The sequence below is a fragment of the Jaculus jaculus genome, chromosome 1 (genome assembly GCF_020740685.1).
Source record: "Jaculus jaculus isolate mJacJac1 chromosome 1, mJacJac1.mat.Y.cur, whole genome shotgun sequence".
In the NCBI taxonomy this organism is placed as follows: Eukaryota; Metazoa; Chordata; class Mammalia; order Rodentia; family Dipodidae; genus Jaculus; species Jaculus jaculus.
This window is the reverse complement of record NC_059102.1, coordinates 31,861,866-31,884,132: the sequence shown is the minus strand read 5'-3', so window position 1 is coordinate 31,884,132 and position 22,267 is coordinate 31,861,866. Positions and strand designations below refer to the sequence as shown.

At 46.2% G+C, this 22,267-nt stretch overlaps 1 pseudogene; it reads right to left on the bottom strand.

Moving 5' to 3' along the window:
* Positions 1 to 10,615: 10,615 nt before the first annotated feature.
* LOC101608121 lies at positions 10,616 to 14,802 on the bottom strand (annotated as a pseudogene).
* Positions 14,803 to 22,267: the final 7,465 nt, after the last annotated feature.

The window sequence follows — 22,267 nt, the reverse complement described above, 5'->3', positions numbered from 1 at the left end:
GAATAATGTTGTGCTCAGAAGCCATAGATTGTTATTAGAAAAATTTCAGGACTGGAGAGATGGCTTAATAATTAAGGTGCTTGCCTGCGAAGCCTAATGACTCAGGTTCGAATCCCTAATACCCATGTAAGTCTGATGCACATGGTGGTGCATGTGTCTGGAGTTCATCTGCAGTGGCAAAAGGCATTGGTGTGCCAATTCTATCTGCCTCTTCCTCTCTCTCTCTCTCTCAAATATATAAATGAAGATAAAAATATTTTTAAAAGAGGGCTGGAGAGATGGCTTAGTGGTTAAGGCATTTGCCTGCAAGGCCAAAGGATTCCGGTTTGACTCTCCAGGACCCACGTAAGCCAGATGCACAAGGGAGCACACGCATCTGGAGTTCATTTGCAGTGGCTGAAGGCCCTGGCATGCCTATTCTTTCCCCACCCCATCTTTCTCTCTCTCAAATAAATAAATAATATTTAAAAAAATATTTTAAAAAGAAAAATTTCAATGCCAGGCATGGTATACCTCCCAGAGAGTTGGTGGTTAGGGAGGCCCTTGATGCCTCTAAAACATTACAGACTATTGCCAAGGTTCTTGGTTTCCCACCAGAAATAGATGGTAAGATCCTGTTGCTGAAGACTCCACATGCTTGGGCTGCAGGTCACTGAGAAATCAAGCTGGAACTGAGCTGGAAACACCTCCCTGTTGACCAGCTGTCAGGGTGCTGGAAAGACCTATGTAGCCTGTTGGGGGAGAAAAGGCATCTATGGTGTTGACCAGCAGTCAACCCTGCAAGCTTTACATCTGGCCAGCCAGACTAAATGTACCAACTGGTACAATGATGGCATGTCTGTTATGGGGGAAACCAACTGCTCTCTGATTCAACTTTAGGCCCATCCCACGAGAGACGATTCCTGCCTGGTACCGAAAACCTAATGAAAAGTCTATAGCTTGGGAGGTTATAAGCCTGAGTAGGGAACTATTGTATGGCTAAATGAATATAATAAGCCCACCCAACTGCCCTCTAAACACTTATGTTTATGCCCATGTATTAATGCTACTTTCACTTTTGGTTAGAGAAGCTTCTCTCTTCGGATGGTGCTGACCCATAGGGGTGACTCAAAAGTGGCCAAAGTGCTAAGAAGTGACAGTGGATCTTCCTGTGTTCAGAGATCATTGCAGAAGAGGTGGTGGAAGGAATGTAAGATCCAAAGGAAGGGGAAGAGTGCTTACAATCCTGTCTTCCAGATACAAAGTGGCCTAGATATTCATGACCTCACAGCGGCTGGTGCTGCCTACACAAGACCTGTATAATAGGAGGGGAAAAATGATGTTATCAAAATAGAAGAGAAAGTAGTTGGAAAGAAACAGTTTAATGGAGGGGGGACCTGGGAAAGGGGGGTGGAGGGTAGTGAGAGGGGATAATGATCATGGTATAGTGTTTTATTTATGGAAGTTGTCATTAAAAAGTTTTAAAAGTATTTTTATGTGCAAGGAGAGAGGGAGAGAGAGAGAGAGAGAGAGAGAATGGGCACATCAGGGCTTTTAGCCACTGCAAATGAACTCCAGCTGCATGTGTCACTTTGTGCATCTGGCTTTACGTGGATACTGGGGAGTTGAACTTGGTGGTTAGGTTTTGCAGGCAAGTGCTTTAACAGCTGAGCCATCTCTCCAGCCCAGTAAAAAAAAAATGTTTTTAAAAAGCAAAAAGACACATAGAGAGATTGAGAGACAGACAGATGGAGAAATGATGAACAAAACCCTTATTCCAAACTTTATACTTTGTTATTTCCCTCTTGGCTTAAGCTCTTACTGTCATTTGGGCCTTGAGAAAATGATTTAACATCTCCATGCCCTTGTAGCTGCCTGCAGATGGAGTTCTTTGGAGGAGTGCCTAGTACATGCTTAGTTTAATATCAACTGAGATCTGTCCATTGCTCAAGCAGGTGATGTCAGGAGCAGGGAGAGAGAACTCTGCTGCTTTGAGGCCAGAGCCAAGTTCAAGGAAGTTACATGAAGCCTTATAGAACAGGAGTGACTTTCTCCTGATTTTTAAAAAAAAGTTATATTATTCATTTATTTGAGAAAGTCGGGGGCAGAAAATGGGTGTACCAGGGCCTTTAGCCACTGCAAATGAACTCCAGAAACATGTGCTACCTTGTGCATCTGGCTTATGTGGGGCCTGGGGAATTGAACCTGGGCCCTTAGGCTTCATAGGCAAATGCTTTAACCACTAAGCTATCTCTTCAGCCCTCTCCCTAACATTTTTTTTTTAGGCAGGAATGGTGGCTCATGATTTTATTTTATTTATTTATTTTTTGAGAGAGAGGGGGTGAGAAGAGGCAGAGAGAAAGAGAGAATGGGCGCCAGGGCCTCTAGCTACTGCAAATGAACTCCAGACGCATGTGCCCTCTTGTGCATCTGGCTAACATTGGTTCCAGGGAATCAAGCCTCTAACCAGGGTCCTTAGGCTTCACAGGCAAGCGCTTAACCACTAAGCCATCTCTCCAGCCCCCTCCTTAACATTTAAAAAAAAAAACATTTTATTTATACTTATTTATTTAGAGAGAGAGAGAGAGAGAGAGAAAAAAAATGGGCCCAGGGCCTCCAGCCACTGCAAACGAATTCCAGACGCATGCACCACCTTGTGCATCTGGCTTACGTAGGTCCTGGGGAATCAAACCTGGGTCCTTAGGGTTCGCAGGCAAGTGCCTTAACCACTAAGCCATTTTGCCAGCCCATCCAAGACATTTTGCTAGTACAGTTTTTCAAATTTACAGAAAATGGTGAATACTAGGGACTCTCCATGTACCCAAAGCTCAGTTGCTATGCATGTGTGACGTGGGGTCGTCCACACATGACGGTTGTTAACATTCTGTGTGCCTCAACCTTGTTCTTACAGCGAAGCCACAGAAGCAGGGTTAGTCCTTTCCAAAGACACTGCATCTAGGGGCGGGGGAGGTGGCTCGGGGAATAGAGCACTTGTTCAAGCCCAAGTTCAATTCTCAGACCCATGGCAGGCTTCTGTAATCCCAGCACTGTAACAGCAAGGTGGGAGGCGGAGACAGGAGAATTTCCTGAGAGCTCTCCAGGAGCAGAGCAAAAATAACAACAGCAGGGGCTGGCGAGATGGTTCGGTGGTTAAGGCTCTTGCCTGCACAGTTTAACAATCCCAGTTTGATTCCCCAGTACCCGCTTAAAGCCAGATGCACAGCGTTGCACATGTCTGCAATGCATTTGCAGTGGCTGGGGCACCCATTCTCTCTCCCTCACACTCTGTCTTCCTCACTCTCTCTCTTTCTCTGTCTTTCCTAGCTCTTTATCTCTCTGCTTGTAAGTAAATAAATGAAAAATATTTTTTAAAAAGTAATGGGCTAGAGAGATGGCTTAGCTGTTAAGTGCTTGTCTCTGAAGCCTAAGGACCCTGGCTCAAGGCTCGAATCCCCAGGACCCACATAAGCCAGATGCACAAGGTGGTGCATGCATCTGGAGTTCGTTTGCAGTGGCTGGAGGCCTTGATGCACCCATTCTCTCTGTCTCTCTCTGCCTCTCTCTCTCTCTGTCTATCACTCTCAAATAAATAAAAATAAAAACAAATTTTAAAAAAAGTAACAGCAGAGCGAGATCTAGAGAGACCCTGGTAAGAAGCATCACCCAAAGCAGGGCATGGTGGTGCACGCCTTTAATTCCAGCACTTGGGAGGCAGAGGTAGGAGGATCGCCATGAGTTTGAGGCCACCCTGAGACTATATAGTGAATTACAGGTCAGCCTGGGCTAGAGCGAGACCCTACCTTGAAAAACCAAAAGAAAACATAAAACAAAAAACACCCTAAAATTGTCCTCTGGCCTCCACACATGTGTACCTCCATTCACACACATGAACACATATGTAAAAACAAGAAATAAATAAAAAATAAAGGGCTGGAGAGATGGCTTAGTGGCTACGGTGCTTGTCTTCAAAGTCCAAGGACCCAGGTTTGTTTCCCCAGGATCCACATAAGCCATATGCACAAAGTGGCGCATGATGCATCTGGAGTTTGTTTGCAGTGACTGAAGGCCTTGACATGCCCATTCTCTATCTGCCTCTTTCTCTTTCTCAAGTAAATATTTTTTTTTTCGTTGTTTTTTTGAGGTAGGGTCTCACGCTAGCTCAGGCTGACCTGGAATTCACTAGGTAGGCTCGGGGTAGCCTTGAACTCACAGCGGTCCTCCTACCTCTGCGTCCCGAGTGCTGGAATTAAAGGCATGCGCCACCAAGCCTGGCAAATAAATAAAATTTAAAGACAATAAAAAAATTAACAATATAAACACATTTACAAACTAAAAAGGGATATTGGACTTAAAGGTTGTAAGAACCAAGTTTTCTCTTACTTGATTATTGTATCGAATAGAGTATCTTATGTCTTTCATCATCACTTAGCGATCATGGAGCCTTCAGAGACCCTGCAGCTTCCAGTGGTGGAGACCCCACATCACCCATGCATAACTGAAAAGGTCATGGCCTTGTGCCAAAACACAGCAGAGCCTGCTGCTGCTCTTCTCTCTTGCTTTGTCTTGGGTGGCTCAAAGAAAGCTGCCGAGATGGCCACTCACGTCACACTAGGATGGGAAGTCTGCTCCAGCCACCTGGTAAGAGGCGTGGACCTATCTACCCATTCTTTCATTTGGTCACTAAACAGCAGTTAAAAATCTATAACGTGAGCTGGGGAGATGGCTTAGCGGTTAAGCGCTTGCCTGTGAAGCCTAAGGACCCCGGTTCGAGGCTCGGTTCCCCAGGACCCACGTTAGCCAGATGCACAAGGGGGCGCACGCGTCTGGAGTTCGTTTGCAGAGGCTGGAAGCCCTGGCGCGCCCATTCTCTCTCTCTCCCTCTATCTGTCTTTCTCTCTGTGTCTGTCACTCTCAAATAAATAAATAAATAATTTAAAAAAAAATCTATAACGTGAGCTGGGGAGATGGCTCAGCCATTAAAGGTACTTGCTTGCAAAGCCTTATGGCTCAAGCCACTAAAGGTGCTTGCTTGCAAAGCCTGCTGGCTCAGGTTGGATTTCCCAGTATCCAGGTAAAGCCAGATGCACAAGTGGCCCGTGTAGGGGCCCTGGGGAGACAGCTCAGCTGCTGAAGGCACTTACTTACAAAGTGGTGCTTGTGTCTAGAGTTCGTTTGCAGTGGCAAAAGGCCCTGGTGCACCTTTAATCTCTTTCTCTAAAATAAATGTTATGCTAAATATTCTTTTAAAAAGATCTGTCATGTATTAGGCATTGTCCTAGACACTGCTGAAATGAACTGTTATGAATCTGGTGGATCAAGGGAATCGAGGCAAGTCAGTGTTTGATCGTAAACGTTGTGGCACCTGTCCTAACTTCTGTGGGTTGTCCTATATGTCTTCAACCACTTACCATAATTTGGGTACCAAAGACCCCCCCCAAACAAAAAACGGTTCTTTTGTAGATTTTGCCCTGGAGACCAGTAGGGGGCGCTATCGCCGAACTCTTTGCAAAGGTGAAGCTGACACGGCACAATCGCAGTGATGACCTATGGCTTGAACTGCACTGTTCATTCCAGTCTCTAGTCAACTCTGACCCTGCCCTTCCCCCAGCTCCCGCCAGACGGCTGAGTGTCATGTGATTGCAGTGTCTTCCACGGAGCGAGCTTCTCTGTCTGGGACTGCCATCTGTACCATGTACCAATCCCCTTCCGGTGGGAACCTGGCATATCTCCTGTCGTGATGCAGGGTCATGCTGCCAGTGACGCGCTCCAGGCGAGGGACAAACACTACTCCATGCCTCAAGTACTAACCCGTCGTCTCCCATCCCTTGTCCAGCAGCCAGAGCCAGTGAAAGGTGGCATGGCCAATCAGTGATGGCCCGGGTACACTGGAAGCCAGGTTTGGGTCTGCTAACTTTTTTTTTTTAAGTTTTATTTATTAGAGTCGGAGAGAGAGAGGCAGACCAACAGACAGACAGAGAGAATGGGCATGCCAGGGCCTCCAGCCCCTGCAAACGAACTCCAGACACATGCGCCACCTTGTGCATCTGGTTTACGTGGGTCCTGGGGAATCGAACCAGGTTCCTTTGGCTTTGCAGGCAAACACCTTAACCACTACAAGCCATCCGTCCTACAGCCCTCTGCTAACTTTTAATTTTTTTTTTTTTGAGACAGGTTTTCTAGCCCAGGCTGGCCTCGAACTCACTCTGTAGCCAAGAATGGCCTTCAGTTTCTGATCTTTCAGCCTCCTCTTGCTCAGTGCTGGGATTATAGGTGTATATCACCGTGTGGTGGTTTGAGTTTGGTGCCCCCTATAAACTCATACATTTTGAAGGATTGGTCCCCTGCTGGCAGTTTCAGAATGGGAGCCTTGCTGGAGGAGGTGTGTTGTTGGGGGCAGGCTTATGGGCGTTAAAGCCAGCTTCCCTTTGCCAGTGTTTGGCACAGTCTCCTGCTGCTGTTTCCACCTGACTAGGCAGAGGTGATGTCCAGCATCTGCTCATGCCATCCTTTTCCCTGTCATCATGGAGCTTCCCCTCGAGACTGTGAGCTAAAATAAGCCCTCTCCTCCCACAAGCTGCTTCTGGCCGGGTGTTTTGTGGCAGCAATGAAAAGGTAAATGCAACACACCGACCCTAGTTTATGTGGGATCGAACCCAAGGCTTCGTACATGTCAGGAAGGGACTCTCCCAACTGAGCTACATCCCCAGCCCCTCTGCGGATAGTTTAACTGGATCTAAAACCACTGACTTTCTCGCTGGCAGAGTGGAAAGGGGCGAGCAGACAGAAAACAAGCATTCTTTCTTGAGCTGCACAGTCACTAGCCATAGGGATATCACCTGCTCACTGTGGGGTTCCTTTTCCCCATCTGTAAAATGAAGTCATCGAACCCAGGATACTCTTTAGTTCCCTTCCAGGTTTAGAGACTGGCTTATGGGTCAAGATTTGGTGGCCACCACAGCATTTTACACCATTTTTGAATGAGTTACCCATGTTTGTAAGTCAAAAAATTTTATGATGTAAAATATGAATTTCTGGCTTCTCTAAGGGGCGGGAGGGAGTAGTGGCTTCCTTTTCAGACAGGACACGTCTCTTTAGGCAACTTGTTACCATTCCAACCCAGTCACTGGCCCCTGTAGTATGTCAAGTTTGTGACACCCCCCCCTTTTGTTTTTTTACAGTTAGAATTAGCATAGTTTTATCCAAGTTACAAGTGAGGATTTTGCCATTGTATTTCCAACAACGGCAAGTCAATGGCCTAATCCATGATACTGGCATATTTTGAATTCATTACAGCAGCAGCCAATGCAAGCTTTGCTAGGAAGCTCGCAGGAGGGACCCCAGGGGGCTGGGGCTACTTATGGTAATTTGACATATAACTCAGAGCCTAATTATGTCAGGTGAAGGAGCCTGGGCAGTTTAGCCTCTGTTCTCAGAGCTAACAAGCTTCTTCCTCATACCTTCCTTTGTGAATATCAGATGAGCTTCCTTTGGAACGTAACACCCCAAATGTCAAGTGCCAACGAGGAGAAGTTTGCACAGCAAGGGCAGGATGACTGGTGTGGTTTCTAGACCTACCAGATCATCTTTTATTAATGGCCTTATTTTCTCTTAGCCTTATTCTTCCTTTAAATAGACACTGCAAAGAAGGTATTTTTATTGTGCATTTAAATAATGTAGCAGATGTATGAAGTCAATGCCACTCTTTTTTCTTTTTCTTGTTTTCTTTTTTTGTTTGTTTTGTTTTTTGAGGTAGGGTCTCACTCTAGCTCAGGCTGACTTGGAATTCACTATGTAGAATGCCACTTTTTAAAACTGGCGACTTCTCATGGTAAAGGGGCAGACCCATTGCTCTGTGTGGATATCAATCATGCACAGAACACTGTCCATATATATATGTATATATGTATATGTATATGTATATGTATATGTATATGTATATGTATATGTATGTATGTATGTGTGTGTATGTATGTGTATATATGTATATGTATATATATATATATATATATATATATATATATATATATATATATGGCACAATGGGCTTTCAGCTAGTAAGTGTTGATCCACAGACCAAAGCTAGATCTCTGGATGTCTAGGTCTTCACATCATATGGTTTGTCCTTGCTCTCCTTTGGGAATTTCCTAAATCTACAAATGTAGCCATTGTTGGGCCTTTAACCCTAGTTACTTGGGAGGATGAAGCACAAGGATCACAAGTTCAAGGCTGCCTAGGCTTGAGTTCAAAGGCAGCCTGAGGTCAAAAATAAAGTAAAAAGAAGGCTGGGGCTATTACTCAGTGATAGAGTGCTTGCCCAGCATGCAAGAGGTGCTGGGTGTGACCCTCAGCACCAGGGATGGAGATGGGGTGGTAAAAAGATGAGCACAAAAGAATGGTGGAGCCGGGCGTGGTGGTGCCTACCCTGAGTCCCAGCACTCGGGAGGCAGAGGCAGGAGGATCGCTGTGAGTTCAAGGCCACCCTGAGACTGCATAGTGAATTCCAGGTCAGCCTGGGCTAGAGCAAGTTCCTACCTCGAAAAACAAAAACAAAACAAAATAAACAAGAAAGAATGGTGGGTATATCTATGGTGGAGGGGGAGAATTGTGATCTGGTTTTCTTGGTTAGGAAGTGGTAACTTTTACCATTTTCTTTTCTTTTCTTTTTTTTTAAACTTTTTTATTGACAGCTTCCATACTTATAGACAATACCATTATTAATTATAGGTGCACATAGTGTTTACCTTTGCCTGGAACTGTCCTATTTTAAGTCTTAAAGTGGACTGATTACTTTTTGCACTTTTAGAAAAATGTTTTGCTTTATTTTTATTTATGTATTTAAGAGTGACAGAGAAAGAGGCAGAGAGAGAGAGAGAGAGTAAGAGAGAGAGAATGGGTGTGCCAGGGCCTCCAGCCACTGCAAACGAACTCCAGACGCGTGTGCCCCCTTGTGCATCTGGCTAACGTGGGTCCTGGGGAATTGAGCCTTGAACCGGGGTCCTTAGGCTTCACAGGCAAGCACTTAACCGCTAAGCCATCTCTCCAGCACTTTTAATTGACAACCTCCATATATATACATGATGTAACCTTGTCATAATCTCCTCCCACCACCCTCCTCTGTTCTCCTATGTCTCCCCTCCACTGAACCCCTTCTTTTGAACTAGCTCTTCTATTTTGATGTCACCATTTTCCCCCTCATATCACACAGGGCCTATGTAGGTATATCAGCTACTGTGAAGTCATGAATGTGACAGCCACTTTTTGTCTAGAAGTCACATTCCAAAGCACTCCTCTCCATCCTTTGGCTCTCACATTCTTTCTGCCACCTCTTCCACAATGGTCTCTAGCCTTGGAGGGTGTAATAGAGATGTCTCACTTAGTGCTGAGCACTCCACTGTCACTTCTTCACAGCACTTGGGTGAGTTTTGAGTCTCCCCAGTAGTCACCATTATCTGAAAAGAGAAAGTTCTCCAACCAAAAGTGACAGTAGGATTAATATATAGAGGTAAACGTAAGTATTTAAGGGGTAGTTTGGTGGGCATAATATATCCATTTAGCCAAACAATAGTAAAAGCTTCCTCACCATCCTCCAAGAGCTTGTGACCTTCCCAGCCATAGGCTTTGACTGGATTTGCTGTACCAAGGCATGAATTCTCATGGAGTGGCCCTCAAATCCAAACAGAGAGCAGCCCTGAGACTACATAGTGAATTCCAGGTCAGCCTGAGCTAGAGTGAGACCCTACCTCAAAAAACAAAACAAACAAACAAACAGAGCAGATGGCTTCCCCCATAACTGACGCCACCATTGTACCAGTTGGCACATTTTTGCATGGCTAGTCAGTGGTGCAGATAAGGTCCACTGCTGGCTCAGGAACTGGGCTACTTATTAATAACCTTTTAAAAATATGATCTTTATTTCCTTACATAGGCTATTTCCCCTCAGGGCAAATCAAAGGTTCATTAAAGATTCATCATTCCCAAGGAGGATGTTGGAGTTGTGAGTCTCCTTCCTAGAAAGTTTGAGGCAGAAAAGAGGCAGAGAGATACAACAGAGGGATTTTCTATGATTCCTCACTGATGATGCAAGTGAATATGAATGCCTGGGACTTTGAGGGTACCAAGTATGTGTGTGCGCGCGCGCGCGCGCACGCACAAATGGAGAATGGTGCACAGACTTTAGGAGCCAGCTCACAGCCGTGCCCCTCCACTACAGCCGAGGCTGGCCCACCATTCTTGGCTTTTTCATGGTATGTCTATAGGAGAACAGAGTTAAAGGAAAACGGCTGAGTAGAAGCCACGTGGGCTCTGGGCCCAGAAGTGGAAGCAAGACTTTCACTTTCCCTAAGCGTGACCCTTACGGGACCCCCAGCTCTTAGAAAAGTCAAAAATTGAGGAAGAAATGTAGATTTGGATGCAGTCCTTTCCTAGTATAGGCCAAGATCCCCAAATTCCCAGCCCCGGGGAGTTGGCCTGTTTCCTACCTCCTCAGGCTTCCTCTTCCTCATACAGCTTCTTCCAAACGCTCCTGGCAGCAGAACCCGGGCCCTCTGCAGAGGTTAGTGCTGCGCATCGGTGGGCAAGGACGGCGCCCACTTGAAGCTGTCTGCTGCCCCGCGGCAGCACCAGGTCCGCAGTGAGCTCACACGGCTAGTGGCCCGGGTTCCCCTGCAGGAAGCCCCAGTAACTGTAGTGTGCCTGTGCACAGCTCTTGCATGCGATGAATCTTGGCAAAGGGCAGCTGGTGGTGCCAGGTCTGGGAGACATTGAGGGGACATGTCTGGATGTGATCTTGAAGGCCTCTGGGTGCGCCATCCCCGACCCTTGCGTGATGTTGTGGATCCAAGTCCGGAGTTTGGGCGCGAGGCTCAGCCAGGTGAAAGCATAGAGCTCGCAGATTTTGGTCAGGGGGCCCCGTGCCAGGTCCTGGGAGCCACCAGGCGGTAGCGACCTCACGGGAAGGGTGGTGGCTAGTGCAGGCCTCTGCGATGTGCACGTGACTACGGCACACGTCGTCGACCACACGAAAGCCGAGATCCGCTACCACCCACGTGCCGTTGGTGCTCAGGACTATGCCCATGTCGCGCGCCTTTGGCCATCTGCTACCGGGAGCGCGCAGCATTGCCCGCGGGTGGCGCACCAGGGGCACGAGGCGCAGGCTGAGCAGCGGGTAGAGCCTCTGCAGGTTGAAGCGCGCCACCTGGAGCGTCTCGTGGCTGCAGACGCTGCAGACGCTGCAGGCCTCCGGGCCAGGCGGAAGGGCAGCAGGGCGCACAGCGGTGACCTCGCTGCTGATGTCTTGGCTGAAGACGCCCTGCAGGCCGGTGCGCGGCCACCGCCCCCTGGAAGAGACCCGCAAGGGTCCTACGCCAGGACAGGGTAGGCATTGAACACGTCCATGTCACACAGGAAGACCAAGCGGACCAGGTCGCGCAACGCCACGTGGAGCGTGGGTGCCCTGTCCGGCGACAGAGCAGAGCGCACGTTCCGAGCGGGCTCCACCAGGTGGAGCACATCAGGGTGCTGGCTGAAGGGCTGGCCCTCCAAGGACGAACCCCAGCGCTACGAGGACAGAGTACGTGCACATGTCCCTCCCTGCTGCGGCGGACAGGAACGGTGGCCTGGCCGGGAGACCAGGAAGAGCAAGACGCAAGTCTGCGCTGCAGGACGCGGAAGGCTGGCAACGTATAGCTGGACAAGCACAGCCGCCGCATGTCTCTCCTGCCAGGGCTGCTGTCCGGGGCTGGAAGAGCAGCCTGTGCTGATCACAGATCCATGGGAGGGGTCTGCCTGGAGCGGTCCTCGGCCCGCTTGGTTGGCTGCCACGCTGCTCAGTGCTTCCGGCTGGGGCGCACACGATGGGAGTTTTACTGATGCCTTTTGTCGCACTTTCAAAGGGTTCTGGGACTGGGGAGATGGTTCAGCAGTTACAGGCGCTGGCTTGCAATGGCTGCAGACCCGAGTTCCACTCCCCAGGGCCCACGTAAAGCCAGATGCACAATGTCTGGAGTTCATTTGCAGTGGCAAGAGGCTCTGGCACCTCATACTCACTCTCACTCAAATGTATGTATACATATATATGTATTTGTATATATTTGTTTTATCAAGGTAGGGTCTTGCTCTAGCCTAGGCTGATCTGGAATTCACTATGTGGTCTCAGGCTGGCCTTGAACTCACAGTGATCTTCCTACCCCAGCCTCCTGAGTGCTGAGATTAAAGGTGTGTATCACCAAGTTCGGATATATATATATATATAAACAGAACCATATATATATATATGGTTCTGTTTTGGGTGATGGTTTTTAAAATATATTTATTTAATTTTGGTTTTTTGAGGTGTAGTCTCATTCTAGCCCAGGCTTACTTGGAATTCACTATGTAGTCTCAGGCTGGCCTGGAACACACAGTGGCTCCCAAGTGGCTGAGATTAAAGGTGTGCACCACCATGCCCAGTTTATTTATTTATTTGAGAGAGGGAGAGAATGAGCACTCAAGGGCCTCCCAGCTATTGCAAACGAACTCCAGACACTTGCGCCACCTCGTGCATCTGCCTTACATGGGTTCTGGGGAATAGAACCTGCATCCTTTGGCTTTGCAGGCAAGCGCCTGAACTGCTGAGCAGTCTTTCCAGCCTGGGTGATGATTTTTTTTTGAGGTAGAGTCTTGCTATGAGGCTCTGGCTGGCTTGGCACTTGTTATGTAGACTAGGTTAGTCTTGAGCTGGCAGTAATCTTCCTGCTGCTTCTTCTCAAGTTTTGTGACTACAGATATGTGCCACCATGTCCAGCTTGGATGATAAATGCATGGCCTGCTACATATACGTGTTGTATTCACATTTGAGTATACATGTGGAAAAAGGGGGGGGGGCAGACAGGATATTGCTCTGTAGACCAGACTGGCCTTAAACTGGTGATCCTTCTGCCTCAGTCTCTCTAGTGCTGGGAATATGGGGTGCACCACTAGCTTTAATTATCTTTTTTTTTTTTTTAGTTTAAAAAGAATACATCAGGAAGTCTGATGTATGATTAGGAGTCCAGGCCAACTGGGGAAATTGAATGCTTGTTCTAAATTTGCTAATTCCCACAGAGACATTAGTTTATGATCCAGGTAGGTACTCCCTGAATGGAGGCTGTGGTGTGTTGTACCATCTTCGTTTGGGGGGGAAGAGAGTGCTTGTGACTGTGACATGAGATATTTATCGTCATTTCTTTGTCTCATCTTTGGCCAAGTAAGTAGTGAATCCTACCTATGAGGGTCAGTTTAAGATAATAAAGTAATGTACCATAAAGTGACAAGGTCAAGTATGCACCATATGTGTGATGGTGGTCTCATACAATAGAGCTGAAAAGAAAAATGCCCACTGCCTAGTAATGTAGCCATCAATATCACAGGATAATTCATTACTGACTTGTTTATGATGGTCTGGTATAAACAACCTACTGCACTGCCTTTCACAGAAAGGTAGAGTACACACGATTCCATGCAGTCCATAGTACTTTATAGTAAATAACTGTCTTCCTGGCATTGCTAATTTGTACTTTTAAAAAATATTTATTTATTTGTGAGAGAAAGAGAGAAGGGAGAGAACGGGCATACCAAGGCCTCTAGCCACTGCAAATGAACTCCAGATGCACACACCACCTTGTTCATTTTACTTATCTAAGTTCTGGGGACTCAAACCTGGATCCTTAGGCTTTGTAGGCTAGTGCCTTAACCACTAAGCCATCTCTTCAGCCCTATTATGCTCTATTTTTTTTTTAATTTTTTTTTCTGAGGTAGAGTCTCACTGTAGCCCAGACTGACCTGGAATTCACTATGTAGTCTCAGAATGGCCTCGAACTCACAACGATCCTCTTACCTTTCTGCCTCCCAGGTGCTGGGATAGAAGGCCTGTGCCACCACGCCTGGCTTATACTCTTTTAAAGACTTTAAAATCCTTTATTTGTGCACGTGTGTGTGTGTGTGTGTGTGTGTGTGTGTGTGTGTGCATGCCAGGATCTATTGCCACTGCAAATGGAGTGCCAGATGGGTCACTTTTGGCATCTGTTTTGACATGGATGGCTGAAAAATTGAATCTGGGTAGGCTTTGCAGGAAGGAGATTTTAGCCCCCGTGCCATCTCCCCAGCCTGCTTTATTATACTTTAAAAGAAATCTTGCTGTGTATCACAGACTAGCCTAGAACTTGTCATCCTTCTGCCTAAGCCCCGAGTGCCACCATGCCTGACTTTTACTCAACTTTTTTTTAAATTTTATTTTATATTTTGGTTTGTCAAGGTAGGGTCTCACTCTAGCCCAGGCTGACCTAGAAGTCACTATATAGTCTCAGGGTGGCCTTGAACTCACAGTGATTCTCCTACCTCTGCCTCCCAAGTGCCAGGATTAAAGGTGTGCGCCACCACGCCGCCTTTAAACTTTGTTATTTAAATTTTTTTGTTTATTTTTATTTATTTATTTGAGAGCCACCGGCAGAGAGAGAGAAAGAGAATGGGCACGCCAGGGCCTCCAGCCACTGCAAACAAACTCCAGATGTGTGCGCCCCCTTGTGCATCTGGCTAATGTGGGTCCTTGGGGAATCAAGCCTCCAACCACGGTCCTCAGGCTTCACAGGCAAGTGCTTAACCACTAAGCCATCTCTCCAGCCCTAAACTTTGTTATTTTAAAATGTGCTCCTTCTACTTACTGAAAAATATAACCAAAGCTCACTGGAAGACAGTGTGTTATGTGACTCTGGTAGGAACCTCACAAATCTCAGGTTTACTGGGAGAGACTTGACCTACGCCATCCAGGTCTGAGTAGGTGCGCTCGCTGACAGTGACAGAATTGTCCATCCTGTGTTCCTCAGGATGTGTCTCCATCTTTAATATGACAAAGAGTTTTGTGAACTGCAAAGGTGTTTTCTACTCTGAGTGGCAGGGTTTCCCAAATTCCCACATCAGTAGGGTCTTGGCACTGCTACCGTGATGCACATCAGGTGAATCTTCCTGCAGACCACTCTTCAACTTAGAATCTCTCATAGCTTCTGCAAGCACAGCTCTGAAACTTGACATCCAACCCACCACAGCTAATCCCGAGCAACTTTTCTTTTCTTTTTTTTGTTTATTTGAGGGAGACAGTGAGAGAGAGAGGGGGGGGGGGAGAGAGAGAGAGAGGGAAAGAGAGGGAGAGAGAGAGAGGGGGGCGGGGAGAGAATGGGAACTGCAGGGTCTTCAGGCACTGAAAATGAACTCCACTTGCTAGTGCCGTCTTGTGCATCTGGCTTACACGGGTCCTGGGGAATTGAACCTCAAACCAGGGCCCTTAGTCATCCTAGGCAAGCACTTACCTGCTAAGCCATCTCTCCAGTCCCTAAGCAACTTTTCAACATGATTCCTGCTGGTTCTGTTCATGGGCCATGGAAACAACTTTCTAACCATATGGAACCCCCAAAATGTCCCTTTCTAGCCTTACCTCTACTTTCCCACCCATCAATGTCTTTACATCTTTCACTCAGACCTTTTGTTAGGGACCAAATGCTTGTGTCACATTACCTGATCCCCCCATTAATATGTTAAAGACTTTATCTCCAGGCTGACTGGATTTAAAAACAGAACCTCTAACTAGGTGTGTAGCACATACCTGTAATCCCAGCAACAGGGAGGCTGAGACAGGATGATTAATTGCTTGAGGCTAGCACAGGCTACTTAGCAAGACCCTATCTCAAAACCACCAAACATGGGCTGGAGAGATGGCTTGGTGATTAAGGCATTTGCCTGCAGAGCCAAAGGACCTTGGTTCAATTCCTCAGGACCTACATAAGCCAGATGCACAAGGTGGCGCATGTGACTGGAGTTCCTTTGCTGTGGCTGGAGGCCCTGGCGCGCCCATTCCCTCTCTGTCAGTCTACCTCTCTCTCAAATAAATAAATAAAATATTAACAACAAAAACACCAGAGGATCACTGAGAGTTCGAGGCCACCCTGAGACTACATAGTTAATTCCAGGTCAGCCTGGACCAGAGTGAGACCCTACCTCCAAAAACCAAACCAAAACAAACAAACAAAACAACACCAAACGGGCTGGAGGGATGGCTTAGTGGTTAAGGTGCTTGCCTGCAAAGCCAAAGGACCTAGGTTTGATTCTTCAGGACCCATGTAAGCCAGATGCACAAGGGGGCACATGCATTTGGAGTTTGTTTGAAGTGGCTGGAGGCCCTGGTACACCCATTCTCTCTCAAATAAATAAATTAAATTAATGTTTTAAAAGAACTTAAAAATAATAATAAGTAAAAAAAAACCCAAACATGGTGCTGTAGAGATGGTTCAGCAGTTAAGGTGCTTGCCTGCAAAGCCCAAATGCCTGAGTTCGATTCCCTAGTACCCACATAAAGCCAGATGCACAAGATGGCACATGCGCCTGGAGTTCATTTGCAGTGGCTAGAGGCCCTGGGCTGCTCATTCTCTCTGTTTCACTCATTCTTTCACAAAAAATAAATAAAATATTTAAACATATATTTATAAAACACCAAACAGGGGGCTGGAGAGGTGGCTGAACAGTTAAGGCACCTTACATGCAAAGCCTAAGGACCTGGGTTTGATACCCCAGTACCCACATAAGCCAGATGCACAAGGTGGTGCATGCATCTGGAGTTCATTTGCAGTGTCTGGAGGCCCTGGCATGCTCTTTTCTCTCTCTGTCTATCTGCCTCTCTCCCTCTCTGTCAAATAAATAAATAAATAAAATATATTTTAAAACACCAATCAAAGAAAAAGGAGGAGGAAAAGGAAAAGAGGAGGAAGAGAAAGATAGGAAAAAGAAAGAAATAGAGAATAAAGAAGGAAAATGGAAGCTCCAATAAAGAAGATTAAGACTGTTAGAGTGGGGTCCTGATCCAATGGATTATTTTCCTTATAAGAGGCAACATCTGTGAGCTGCCTATCTCCACATACTCTGAGAGGAAAGGCTGTGGGAGGACTAAGTGGTTGTTTGCAGCAAGAAGGGAGCCTCACCAGAAACAGACCTATCCAGACATTGATCTGGGACTTCAGTCCTTCAGAACAGTGACAACATAGTTTTCTGTCTGTTTAGCCAACCAGTCAGTGATATTTTATTAAGGTAGCTAAGTGAGTGAACTAAGACACCTTTCTTGAAATAGTCCTTACATTACATATCTAACACACACATACACAACGTCTTCCTGTGTAGCTTAGGCTGGCTTTAAACTTGAGATCCTCCTGTCTCACCTTCCAGGTGTTGGCGTTACAGGGGAGCTCCACCATGCCTACCCTAAAACCTTCAGCAACCATAAGGCTTTCCTTAGTTCTTCAATGTATTTCTACCTTTTTGTGGGGGAAGGGCAGGGTCTTTCTATGTGGCCCAAGCTGGCACTGAATGTTTGATCTTCCCACTTCAGCCTCCTGAGTAGCTTGGCAACCTCCTTTTCAAAACATGAGCAGTTCTGAGGCTCGGGAGATGGCTTAGCAGCACTTGCTTGCAAAGCCTGCTGACCCCAGTTCCATCCTCCATCATCCAGCACCCATGGAAAGCCTGATGCAAAGTGGCCCAAGCATGTGAGACCCCAACATGCAATAGGAGGTGGAGCCGGAAGAAATGGAGGCTCTAGGGCGGGCTAGACTGGTGTGCATTTGAAGTGGCAAGAGACCCTGTCTCACAGAGGGGGGGAGAACATGCACACCTGGAGGTGGTCTTCTGGTCCCCACGTGTGTGCTGTGGTGTGCATGCCCAGGCACAGAAATAAATAAATGATGTTCTATCCGGTATGGTGTCATGTTTGTCACTAGCCTCCTCACTAGCACGTCTGTAGGTGGGAGGGGTTTTTTGTGTGTGTGTGTGTGCATGTGCGTGTGTATGTGTGTGTGTGTGTTTGGCAGCGTCTTACTGTGTAGCCCAATCTGGCCCCAAGTTTCCAATCTTGGGATCCTCTTGCCTCAGCCTCCTGAATGCTGGGATTATGGCTGGCTATCGCCATGCCCAGCTTGAGGTAACGTTTGAGTCACTATTATAGTTCTATAGTGCCTAGCACTATGCTTAGAAATTGCTAGATATAGAAATAAATTGAGGAGTGTAGAAACAAACGAGAAAAATGTAGGGTAAGTGTTGCAGTCTGGTTCGCATTGATGGTAGAAATCACCCAACCAAGAGCAGCTTCTGGGAAAAAGAGATTTATTTTGGCTTACAGGCTTGAGGGGAAGCTCCATGATGGCAGGGGAAAACAATGGCATGAGCAGAGGGTGGACATCACCCCCTGGCCAGCATAAACACTGGCAAGGGGAAACTGGCTTTAATACCCATAAGCCAGGCCCCAACCATACACTTCCTCCAGGAAGCATTAATTCCCAAATCTCCATCAGCTGGGAACCTAGCATTCAGAACACTTAAGTTTATGGGGGACACCTGAACCAAACCACCACAGTAAGAAATAGAACATTTTATTTAAAAATTAAAGAATCAAAGAAAAAGATTTATTGGTAAGTGAATATGTTACCTTTTAATTTTAGAAAGACTTAAAATAAATATCCCTAAAAATATCAGCATAATTTGCCCTTGTGTTTTGTCTATGCACGAAGGTTGATTGACTGACCTGGAATTCACTATGTAGTCTCATGGCGATCCTCCTACCTCTGCCTCCCGAGTGCTGGAATTTTTTTATTTTTTTAAATTAATTAATTTATTTATTTGAGAGTGACAGACACAGAGAGAAAGACAGATAGAGGGAGAGAGAGAGAATGGGCGCGCCAGGGCTTCCAGCCTCTGCAAACGAACTCCAGACGCGTGCGCCCCCTTGTGCATCTGGCTAACGTGGGACCTGGGGAACCGAGCCTCGAACTGGGGTCCTTAGGCTTCACAGGCAAGCGCTTAACCGCTAAGCCATCTCTCCAGCCCGAGTGCTGGAATTTTAAAGGTGTGTGCCACCACACCCGGCTTACATATCCTTTTAGGGCCAGTGAAGACAGGAGCTCAGGGAAGGGTAGCATGACAGTAACTTAGACCCTTTTCAAAAGAGAAAAATATTCTCATAACCATCAAAAAGCCAACATTTTGGGCTGGAGAGATGGCTTAGCGGTTAAGCGCTTGCCTGTGAAGCCTAAGGACCCTGGTTCGAGGCTCGGTTCCCCAGGTCCCACGTTAGCCAGATGCACAAGGGGGCGTACGTGTCTGGAGTTCGTTTGCAGAGGCTGGAAGCCCTGGCGTGCCCATTCTATCTCTCTCCCTCTATCTGTCTTTCTCTCTGTGTCTGTCACTCTCAAATAAATAAATTAAAAAAAAAAAAAAGCCAACATTTTTCTTTCTCTTCTCAGTAATGATGTCCAGAAACATACCTAGAAGGAGGGAACTGGAAAAGCCTTTAATAGAAGCCCAGAGAGTCCTCTTGAGAGAGTAAGTAGTATTGCAGATCTTATCTACTAACTGTTGTGAAAAACTCTCATTTTGTCTAAAAGAGTTTTATGTATTTAAGCCAGTGGTGAGTGTTGCTTCCACGAAGTCCCTCTCTGGGCCAGTGGATTTATTCTAGGGCAAGTTCTTGTAAGTAGTATTTCCCTAGCTCCTTGTTTTCCCCAGAAGATGTTTGTTCTGCTGTGGTTAAAGAATCACTGTTGGCAAATAAATTAAAAAAAAAATGTTGAGTTGTGAGATGGCTTAGTGGTTAAGATACTTACCTGCAAAGCCAAAGGACACAGACTCCATTCCCCAGGACCCATGTGAGCCACATGAACAGGTGGTGCTTGTGTCTGGAGTTCATTGGCAGTGGCTAGAGGCCCTGACATGGCCATTCATTCTCTTTCATCTGTCTGTCTAGCCATCCATCCATCATCTATCTGCCTTTCTCTCTCTCATTCATAAATAAAATTAATTAATTAGTTAATTTTTAAAAATTCACTGTTGGTTGGGGCCTAGCTCAGTACGACAGCATGTATTTAGCATGTTTAAGGTCCGGGGTTCTATGCCCCTACCCAAAGGGTCACTCTTAAAGTAGTAACTGAATACTTTGGTACAACTAGGCAAAGTTAGGAACAAAAATCTTCTGTGGGCTAGAGAAATGGCTCATTAGCTAAGGTGTTTGCCTGCAAAGCCAAAGGATCCGGGTTTGACTCTTCAGGACCCGTGTAAACCAGATGCACAAGGGGGCGCACGCGTCTGGAGTTTGTCTGCAGTGGCTGGAGGCCCTGGCGTGCCCATTCTCTCTCTCTCTCTTTCTCACTCAAATCAATCAAGCAATCAATAAAATATATTTTAAAAAATCTTCTCTACTGGGAGTTGACTCCAAGGCTAAGAACACTTGCTGTGTGAGCATGAGGACCTGCTGGATCCCCAACATTTGTATAAAAAGCTTCATCAAGCTGTGCTCCCTGCAACCCCAGTGCTGAGTGGGTGGAGGCCGGAGGATTACAGGAGCTCCCTGATCAGCCCAGTCTAAACGAAAAATGTCTCAAACTCCAGGATCACTAAGAAACCCTGTCTCAATGAAACAAGGTTTGAGGAGCAGTAGATGAGGGCAGCCAATGTCTTCCTTTGGTCTCCACAGGCATGTACATGGGACACACACACATCTGCACACATGTGCATAACACACACACCCTAAAAAGATTCTCTACAAATTAGCTTTATGTTGACAGAATGTATAGAGAACCATTTGGTGTTTTACTTACAACCTTTCAGAATATCAGATACATCAAACTTGAAAGGACTTTTAGGTCTGGCTGCAGACCAAAGCTCCACAGACCAACAGCTTTGGGAGTTTTTCTTTTGCAAAAGAGAAAATTGAATAGCCACTCCTTTTCCTTCTTTTCCAAGAAAAGGTTCTCAGAAGAGAAGTTTAGTTAGGGAAGGCATTTGCCTGGAGGTTTGAGTTTAGTCTAAATGACTGGTTCGAGGTCAGACAATGGCAAAACAAAGCTACTTGGCAACAACCCTTTAAAAACCTCAGGCCTGGGCTGGAGAGATGGCTTAGTGGTTAAGCACTTGCCTGTGAAGCCTAAGGACCCTGGTTCAAGGCTCCATTCCCCAGGACCCACGGTAGCCAGATGCACAAGGAGGCGCATGGAGTTGATTTGCAGTGGCTGGAGACCCTGGCATGCCCATTCTGTGTCTATCTGCCTCTTTCTCTCTCTGTTGCTCTCAAATAAATAAATATAAATGATTAAAAAGAGAGAGAGAGAGAGAGAGAGAACCTCAGGCCTAGTCAGGCGTGGTGGCGCATGCCTTTAATCCCAGCACCTGGGAGGCAAAGGTAGGAGGATCACCATGAGTTCAAGGCCACTCTGAGACTACATAGTGAGTTCCAGGTCAGCCTGGACCAGAGTGAGACCCTACCTCGAAAAACCAAAAAAAAAAAAAAAAAAAAAAAAAAAAAAGGAGAACCTCAGACTTTCTGTAGCCTGGTATTGAGGTGAAGTATGGTTAGAATTCTGAGTTGGTTTTTTTTTAATCTTTCCAGATTTCAGAGGAGTCCTGTGGAAGATGAACAGGGTGGGGAAGTCTCTGGAGGTCACCATAAACCTGTGCCAGCTCCTCCCTGAGCAGAGACCAACTCTTGCAAAAGGACAGTCCTCCTTCTCAGCAAAACCTCCTTGGCTTAAAGATGTGGAAAGTTGTGTTTTGGGCGGAGGAAGAGTTTAAGACCACGCCCACTCCTCAGGATAAAGTTCACTCAGCAATCCCCTGTGGGAGTTTGAACTTGGTTTATTCTGCGTTATATATTGGTCAGGTCTTTTCTGACATTTTTCCTATGAGGTCTTGAATTTCTAATTTGATACTAAATTTCTGAATACCACACTTTCCGGAAGGTTGTTGCTTTTTCTGAAATGCACAGGAAATGTCTGTAGGTTTGGTGAGCACTTCTTCCCCTTTTCTCTGTCCTGTTATTCTAAACTCTCCATTCAGCACAGGAGAGAGAGCCTTTAACTCTCTCCTCCTGGTTTCTATAACACACATGTATTCCTACTTTCTATGCTTACACGGTTCCATTTTTAATCAATTGGTTCAGAAGAACCATGTTGGAAATGTGGGGTATGTATGAGCAAGTGCAATATGTATGAGAAATGTTAAAAAAATAAACAGAATCATATTGATCCTTATTCTTTGTCAGATATTCATACAAGTCCCAACTTTTTTTTCTTCTAAACTTTTCTAAATACCTTTCCTATAAGTGCATGAGGAATTTGAGAATCAAGTTTATTTTTTTCTTTTGGGTTTTTTGAAGTAAGGTTTCACTCTAGCCCAGGTTGACCTGGAATTCACTATGTAGTCTCAGGATGGCCTTGAATGCATGCGATCCTCTTACCTCAGCATCCCCAGT